Source organism: Lathyrus oleraceus, chromosome 1 (genome assembly GCF_024323335.1).
Source record: "Lathyrus oleraceus cultivar Zhongwan6 chromosome 1, CAAS_Psat_ZW6_1.0, whole genome shotgun sequence".
In the NCBI taxonomy this organism is placed as follows: Eukaryota; Viridiplantae; Streptophyta; class Magnoliopsida; order Fabales; family Fabaceae; genus Lathyrus; species Lathyrus oleraceus.
Genome location: NC_066579.1, coordinates 155107763 through 155116530, shown reverse-complemented (window position 1 = coordinate 155116530; position 8768 = coordinate 155107763).

Below are 8768 nucleotides of genomic sequence, written 5' to 3'. Positions count from 1 at the left end.
AGTGAAGGAAGAAAAGCTCCTTAGAGTTTACCTTATGGTTGTTGACTCTTCCGAAGACCGTGTGTCCTAAGACTCGGTGGAAATATTTGATAGTCGGGTTGTGAATGTACGTTACATTGAGAGCATCCCAGCTTGTGACGTTCATGTTGGTAAGGTCGTGCCATACTCCAAATGATATTTCCTACCATCCGTCAAGGATACAACAGTGAACTCCATCACCATGTCGGAAACCAAGTATTCATGCTATTTGAGTTTGGTTCAAGGAATACTCGGTGCCGAACATTCTAAATGTGGCAGATCCGGTGAGAAACTGAGTTGCACGGGAGGTGTTATATAGGAGAACGAACTTAAGAATTCCAGGGTTAGTGCCTCATAAGTTGGTTGTGGGTTAGTGCAGAGCTGCGTCAAACCAGAGGTGTTCAGCATCCATCCCACGCCATCTGATAGCCCCAACTCTGTCAGACAGTCATTACCAACGTACCTCGTAGGCTGGACTAAACGTTGATAGAACCTGAGGTAGTTGTCTCTTTGTCGTTCGTCGACTTCTCCCTCTCTGAATATGATATTTGAAAGGTCGGGATCAGGTATCTCTTGACGGGCCATTGAGTGTGCGAATTGCAAATATAGGTTTTGGTGGAAGAGATCGATTTCGTGAGTTATATGGAACTCACTTGTTTCTTGCTTAGAATAGGAGGTGATGTGAGGGTTAATGGAGAAATAAGTGGTGTGAGTGGGATGGTTAAGGAAACAGAAGGAGTAGATAAGGAAGAAGAAGAGAAGTGCGCCTGTTTTAATAGGGAAACAAAACGCACGTTCTGGATTCGTGACGAGCGTCACAGAGCTGTTACGGTCGTCACGCGTAACGGTCATGTGTAACGGTCACATGCAACAGTCATATGTAACGGTCATGTTCATATGTGACGGGCGTGATGCTTTATGTGACGGTCGTCACATTATTTTTGTTGCAAAAACGCCAAAAAATAAAAAATTTACTGCATGCTTAATTTCTAACTGTTTGCATGTTATGAGTGAATTATAATGTCAATATCATAGCAAAATAGAGATTATTATAACTAGAAGAAGGTAAAGACAGTAACAATATAGAAACACAGTAATAAAATAATTGCAGCAGCAGTACAAAATAAAATAACAGCAGTATGGAATTAACAGCAGTAAAATAACAAAATTAAACTGACGGAGGTAAATTAAATTGATCAGAGAAGCAAAAGAAATAACAATGTCATTTAGATTAAATGTAATAGTAAGCATTAAAATAATAATAGCAATAAAGTACTCCCTCCCCACACTAAAATATAGCAGTGTCCTCATTGCTTTAATGTGAGCAGGAAAATTCAGCGATCGATGTAGTTAGCCACGGTGTTGTCCCAAAGCAGCTACAACCTAGTTGAAGTGATCAAACTGTTCGACGGCGACATCCATTAAGCCTAAGACATTAAGGCGCATGCTTTTTAGTTCATCTTTCACATTAGTAATGTCAGTATGGAAACCATCCAAACGGGTAAGGATTATGGTCAGATTTTCGGCATAGGATGGAATTTCTGGTTCATCCAGATTATAGTAGTTTAGAGGGGTTTCAGGGTCAGATTCATCAATAGAGATAGGGTCATCTAAATACTCATAAATAGGTGGTGTCTCAGGAGGTGATGGTGGGGCAATGTGATGTTCATCTAAATCGTATAGCCAGTTATTACGGTTATGAACACTCGTTCTTTCATGGTTTGCTAAGGTAAATAGCTGGACAACTTCATTATTAATTAGGTAGTCAAAAGTGTCCGGCCCAAGGTTTCCTATAATTCTTCGGTCGAAGAAAAAGTCAATATCCATGGGTCGGATGTGTCCAAAAGGTGTACGCTCGTTAAGTGGGCGTCTAAGTCCAATGGCATCAGCTGTCATGGTTACTAGGCCACCTATTATGATTGGGGCACGATTGTTCTTTGCAAGGTAAACAAATCTTTCCATCATAAATGTTACAGCATTGACATGTCGACCTTGGTCGACACAGAGTTGTTCGCTTCTTTTCCAAATAGGGTGTGGGCTAGTATTTTGTGGAAGTAGCGGATAGCAGGGTTGTGTATCATTTGGGAGTGCATCTGGTGTGGGCCAGGGTGGTGATCTCTAGTTAAACTACCCAAAAAGTAATCTAGGTCAATGTAATCGATTAATTCCTCCTGGCGGGTAGTGAATACAAATGGACCACTAGGAAATCCTAGAAGGTCAGCAAGGTCTCTACGGTTATAAGTGAAATCCATACGAAACAGCCTAAAGGAAACCAACCCTTTATTGAGTCTGTAACCATGCTCGGGGTTGTAAACTAGGGAGCTAAGGAATTCTAGGGTAAGCTCACGATATGTGACAAACCTTCTCTTAATAGCAGCATTCTTCCAACCTAGCTGGTTAAACATAAACAAGATGCTATCACGCGTACCTAACCTATCCATGGTAGGTCCATCATAATATATGGATAAAGCCATATCCTTCTGAGCTAAATAATCATAATGCCTTCTCTGAACTCTGCCTCTGAAAACTGTATCTACTTGTTGCATGATGAAAGTTAGTCACTAACTAGTTATAAATTCGCCTGTTAATTAGTATCCAATATTTCTAAGTTAGTAACGAGAAACAACAAGTACATTACTGCATAGAATCAAGGAAAAGGAGCAAAATAAAAGTAATAGTCAAAGAAGGAAAACTCTTAAAATGCAAAAAATTAACAAAATCAATAGAAAATTAAAAAAGGCGCGTTGTCTCCCACTAAGCACTTTGTTTAATGTCGTAAGTTCGATAGTAACATTGCGATATATTAGTTTTGGGGTTGAGCGGGCAGCTCTATAAGTCTTAGACTATTTGAATAGTCTCTATTGTCAATATTATGATAATGTTTTAATCGCTGCCCATTTACCATGAACGGTTCACTATTTCTACCCTTGATTTCTATCGCACCGCTTTTAAAACTTTTGTAATTTCGAAAGGGCCTGACCACCTAGATTTAAGTTTTCCCGAAAAAACCTTAAGTCTTGAATTAAATAGTAGCATTACATCACCGACATTAAACTCTTTCCTAGATATACGTTTTTTGTTCCATTTTTTAGTTCGTTCTTTGTATATCTTGGCATTCTCATAAGGGTCTAGTCTAAGTTCTTCCAATTCGTGAATGTCTAAAATTCGCTTCTCGCCTGTGGAAGTATAATTTAGATTTAGGGTCTTAATTGCCCAATAAGCTTTGTTTTCTAACTCCACAGGGAGATGACATGATTTACCATAAACTAATTTAAAGGGTGTGGTCCCTATTGGGGTCTTGTAGGCTGTCCTATATGCCCACAAAGCTTCATTTAGTTTAGATGACCAGTCTTTTCTAGATATTCCGACAGTCGTTTCTAGAATTAGTTTGATCTCTCTATTCGAAACTTCTACTTGCCCACTGGTTTGTGGGTGATACGGTGTTGCTACACGGTGTTGGACTCCATACTTTAGAAGAAGTTTGCCAAAGATATTTGATATGAAATGGGAGCCACCGTTACTAACTACTAGTTTTGGCACACCGAATCTAGGAAAGATTATGTTCTTGAACAGCTTAATCACTACTCGTGTGTCATTTGTCGGAGAAGCTACAGCCTCGATCAAGTTTGAAACGTAGTCGACAACTACGAGTATGTACTTATTACCAAAAGAAGACAGGAATGGTCCCATGAAGTCAATCCCCCACACATCAAAGACTTCCACTTCTAGGATGTCTATTTGTGGCATTTCGTCGTGTCTTGAAACCTTACCAGTGCGTTGGCACCAATCGCAATTTATAACCGCATTATGGACATCTTTCCATAGAGTAGGACAAAATAGGCCAGATTGTAAGATCTTGGCACATGTTTTTGAAGTGCTTGCGTGCCCACCATAGGGAGCGGAATGGCAATGAGAGATTATATCGTCTATTTCATCCTCGGGAACACATCGACATAAATACCGTCGATGCCTCTTTTGAAAAGCAGAGGTTCATCCCAGTAGTACTGTTTTAGATCATGAAAGAATTTTTTCTTTTGTTGGTATGATAGGTCCGGTGGAAGTGCTCCAAATAGCTAGGTAGTTGACAAAATCAGCATACCATGGCAAAGTTATATTCGTATGAATTTCTTCCATGGATTCTTCTATTTCGGTATCATTTAAGGTTAGCTCAGACATGTCACTTTCCATTTGGGCTATAAGTCGTTCGTAAGGGAAATCATCATTGATTGGAATTTGTTCAGGCTTATTTCCTTCAATTCGTGATAAGTGGTATGCTACTACATTCTCAGTACCCTTCTTATGTTTTATTTCTAAGTCAAGTTCTTGTAAGAGTAGGATCCATCTTAAGAGTCTTGGTTTGGCATCCTTCTTACTTAGCAAGTATCTAATAGCAGTGCGATCAGTATAGATGATAATTTTCGCTCCTACTAAGTAAGAACGAAATTTGTCTAAAGCGAACACAACGGTTAGGAGTTCCTTTTCAGTGGTGGCGTAGTTTATTTGAGCAGGATCTAATGTTCTACTTGCGTAGTAGATCGCATGAAGTTTTTTATCCTTCCTTTGTCCTAGCACTGCACCCACGGCATAGTCACTCGCATCACACATGATTTCGAATGGTAATCTCCAGTCAGGTGGTTGCATGATAGGTGCGGTGATTAAAGATGTTTTTAATTGTTCAAACGCTGTTAAAAATTTCTCATCAAAGATAAAGTCAGCGTCTTTCATTAATAAACTAGTCAGTGGTTTGGTAATTTTCGAGAAATCTTTGATAAAGCGTCGGTAGAAACCGGTGTGTCCTAAGAAGCTTCGTATTTCTCATACGGTTTTCGGAGGTTGAAGATTCTCTATAATTTTGATCTTAGCTTTGTCTATTTCAATTCCTTTATCAGATACTACGTGTCCTAACATGATTCCTTGTTGGACCATGAAATGGCATTTGTCCCAGTTCAAGACGAGATTCACCTTTACGCATCTTTCAAGTACCATTTCAAGGTTTGATAGACATCCTTCGAAGCTCTACCCACAAACAGAAAAATCGTCCATAAAGACTTCCATAATATCGTCTATAAAGTAAGCGAAGATTGACATCATGCATCTTTGGAATGTTGCGGGAGCATTACATAGTCCAAATGGCATTAATCGATAAGCATATGTACCATAAGGGCATATGAAAGTTGTTTTCTCTTGGTCGTCAGGATGGATAGGAATTTGAAAGAATCCTGAATAACCGTCTAGATAGCAGAAGTGGGAATGCTTAGCCAATCGTTCAAGCATTTGAACAATGAAAGCCAGAGGAAAATGATCCTTTCGAGTGGCTTTGTTTAGTTTCCTATAAGCGATGCACATTCTACTTCCGGTTACAACTCTTTATGCTATAGATTTGTGTAGCAGTAAATTCATGATCATCAAGCTATGGATAAGCTAGAAATCAAATAACAAGAGTCGCCACCGCGCTTTTATTGTTTCCAAGGGAAAAGGGAAAAAGTACGAACAAAACCCAAAAGTAAGAAGTTTTCAAATCAAAACTAATAAAATGTCAGAGATCACAGGTAAGGGGGTTGGTTACACAGAGGGAAGGTGTTAGCACCCAAAGTTTCCTCGGTACTCCTAGGGAGCCCTTTTTGGGGGGATGAGAAAAGAATTCATTTATTATATTTTTGTGTTTGGCAAGACCTTTGGTCTTGTGCCTACGTACCAACATAAAAATGAGGGATCAAAACCTCGTAGTTCGTGATACAAATTTCAAAGTGGATGCTTTGCTTTTAATAAAAATTAAGTTTGAAAGACACAAAGGCCTAAAAATGGTTTGCATGAGTTAGTTCTTTTTGGCTTTTTTGAAAGTTTAAGTCAAGTATAGTTAAGTCTATTTACAAGTTTGATTTAGAAAAGAAGTTTGAAAATGCAATGGCATAAGGCCAAAGTGAAATTCTAGTTATCAGACTTTGGATGTCACACTGGTTGTTATGACATCCAATTCTGCACAGACAGGGATTATGCAGAACTTAACTGTAAGTGCAATAAATAACACAAGTAATTGTTCACCCAGTTCAGTCCAACATGACCTACATCTGGGGGCTACCAAGCCAGGGAGGAAATCCACTATTAGTAGTATCAATTCAAAGCTAAACTCACCCGTTTACAACTTATCACTTAATCCCTACCCAATGCAATTTCAATCTTAACCTAAGATCAGAGTTCCTACTCACTCCCCCTCAATCACCTCAGTGATATTAAAAACACTTTGAAGTCACACTTCAAAAACAACTCTTGGTTATGCTTCACAGCTTAAACCAAGATACACAACACTCACGCTTAAAAGCTTTGAGTGACACAACACTTACAACTCAATGAACACCCTATGCCAAAGCAATCATCTATTTGATAATGACTTGGCTTACAAGATACGTCTAATTCTAGACTCACAAAAATACAGCAGTGAAGTATGATGGACACACTAAATCTTCACGCCTCAAAATCCCTGAAACTGAATGGAGGAATGCCTTCCTTTTTATATTGCAGCACCTGGGCTTTTGCACCTGTATTTTCCTGAATTTTAGGTCACATACGTTCCCTCAAATTCAATATTTAGGTTGCTAACAAATAGGCTATTTGTTAGGTTCATTGAATGTAGCTTGGTTGTTGATTTCCTGGATTTTCTCTAAGCTGTTGACTTCCTAAAGAATAGCCTGAGAAAGCTGTAACAGAAAACTGAACAACCTACAATTTAGCATATGCTGTCAGGCATGAATGTCACGACATTCAGCTCGACATCAAGGTCCATATGCTGAGTCTGTTTTCCCAGAAACCAGACTGTACAAAACTGCTGACCTGTACATGATCAATATGACCATACTACAGTACCAGCTTACATTAGTAAATGTCAAAGTGTCCAACTTAACATTTACATAGTTGGCCTTAAGTTAGTTCTGTAATTCTCTTGAAGAACAAACTAACTAAAATGCTGAAGTATAGCAGAACACCACTCTGCCCAATCTTCAGTAGCTGCTGTCAATGATGAATGTCACAACATCCAGTTTGACATTCAGTCAGTAGGCCTTATGCCAGGTCTGGTTCTTCCTTGATAACCAGACTGCAAATGAATACTAAGTTCTAACAGAGCTTCTGTTCCTTAGTATCTGTTGACAGGTATGAATGTCACAGCATTCAATAATCCTGTGTTAGCTAGTCCTGCAGTAACTACAATGTAGTTACATATACATGTCATGACATCAGTCAAGACATTAGTGTTTTACCATACAATGCAGCCAATTAAACACCTACAAACTCCCCCTTTGGCAAATTTTTGGCTAAAACACTTTGATCCCCATAACAGAGTTCATGGCAGCGGAAAAAAACTAGCTAATACACTTAGAGTGGCAGCACACTCACACACATGGAAGTTAAATAAAAACTTCACATAGCAGCACACATATATTCGAAGTTGCACCTAAACTTCAACATCAGCTGCAAGGGGGGAATCTTCAGATCTGTCATGAGAGTCTGTTGTAGAGACCCACTCTGTTTGTCAGGGGTATTGGTGGTTATTACTCCCCCTTTTTTTCACAAATGTTGCCAAAGCCAACAACATAGTCAGAGCACAATGACAGAGTTCCAGACTTGGTTTTACTTCACAGTTTCAACCAAGTTCACATCCACTTGATCTTGCTTCACAGCTTCGATCAAGTGATCACCCACTTTTGCTTTACAGTAGGTACCACCATATCAGATGCCATGATGTTGTTTCTGACATCCAGAACCACTCCTGCATGAACAGCATCCTTGAACTCCTGCAGATACAGTGGCCTTCTCTCTGTAGGGTGCCTCCTTACCCTCTTGTATCCACCCTTGTTGCAAGCAGCATAGCTATGATCTGTTGACCAATCATAGCCTAGTACAAATTGTTTAATAGGCAGAGATATTAAACAGTTTATCCCAAACATCAGTGATTGCTATAATGTCTCAGAGAGACATATTCCCAGTTTGCTCCTTAAGTTTTCAAACTGAGTAGCATCCAGAGCCTTTGTAAATATGTCAGCCAGTTGAAGATCCGTGGCTACATGTTCCAAAGTGATCACCTTGTCTTCCACCAGATCTCTGATGAAGTGGTGCCTAATGTCAATATGTTTGGTCCTGCTGTGTTGGATGGGATTCTTGGAGATGTTGATGGCACTGAGATTATCACAGAACAATGTCATGACATTTTGAGTGACATTGTACTCAGTGAGCATTTGTTTCATCCAAACCAGTTGGGAGCAACTGCTTCCAGCCGCTATGTATTCAGCCTCTGCAGTGGACAGAGAGACACAGTTCTGCTTCTTGCTGAACCACGATATGAGGTTTTCTCCTAAGAAGAAACATCCACCTGATGTGCTTTTTCTGTCATCAGCACTTCCAGCCCAATCAGCATCATAGTACCCAGATAGGACAGGCTCAGACCCATGTGAGTACAACATCCCATAGTCACATGTCCCATTGATGTACTTGAGGATCCTTTTGACTTGATTCAAGTGACTCACCTTGGGCTCTGCTTGATATCTGGCACACACTCCAACTGCATAGGAAATGTCAGGTCTACTTGCAGTTAGATACAGCAGACTACCTATCATGCTTCTGTACAGGCATTGATCAACACTGGGTCCTCCATCATCTTTGGTTAACTTCAGATGAGTAGGAGCTGGAGTCCTCTTGTGCCTGGCATGATCCATACCAAACTTCTTAACTATGTTCTTGGCATACTTGCTTTGGGAGAG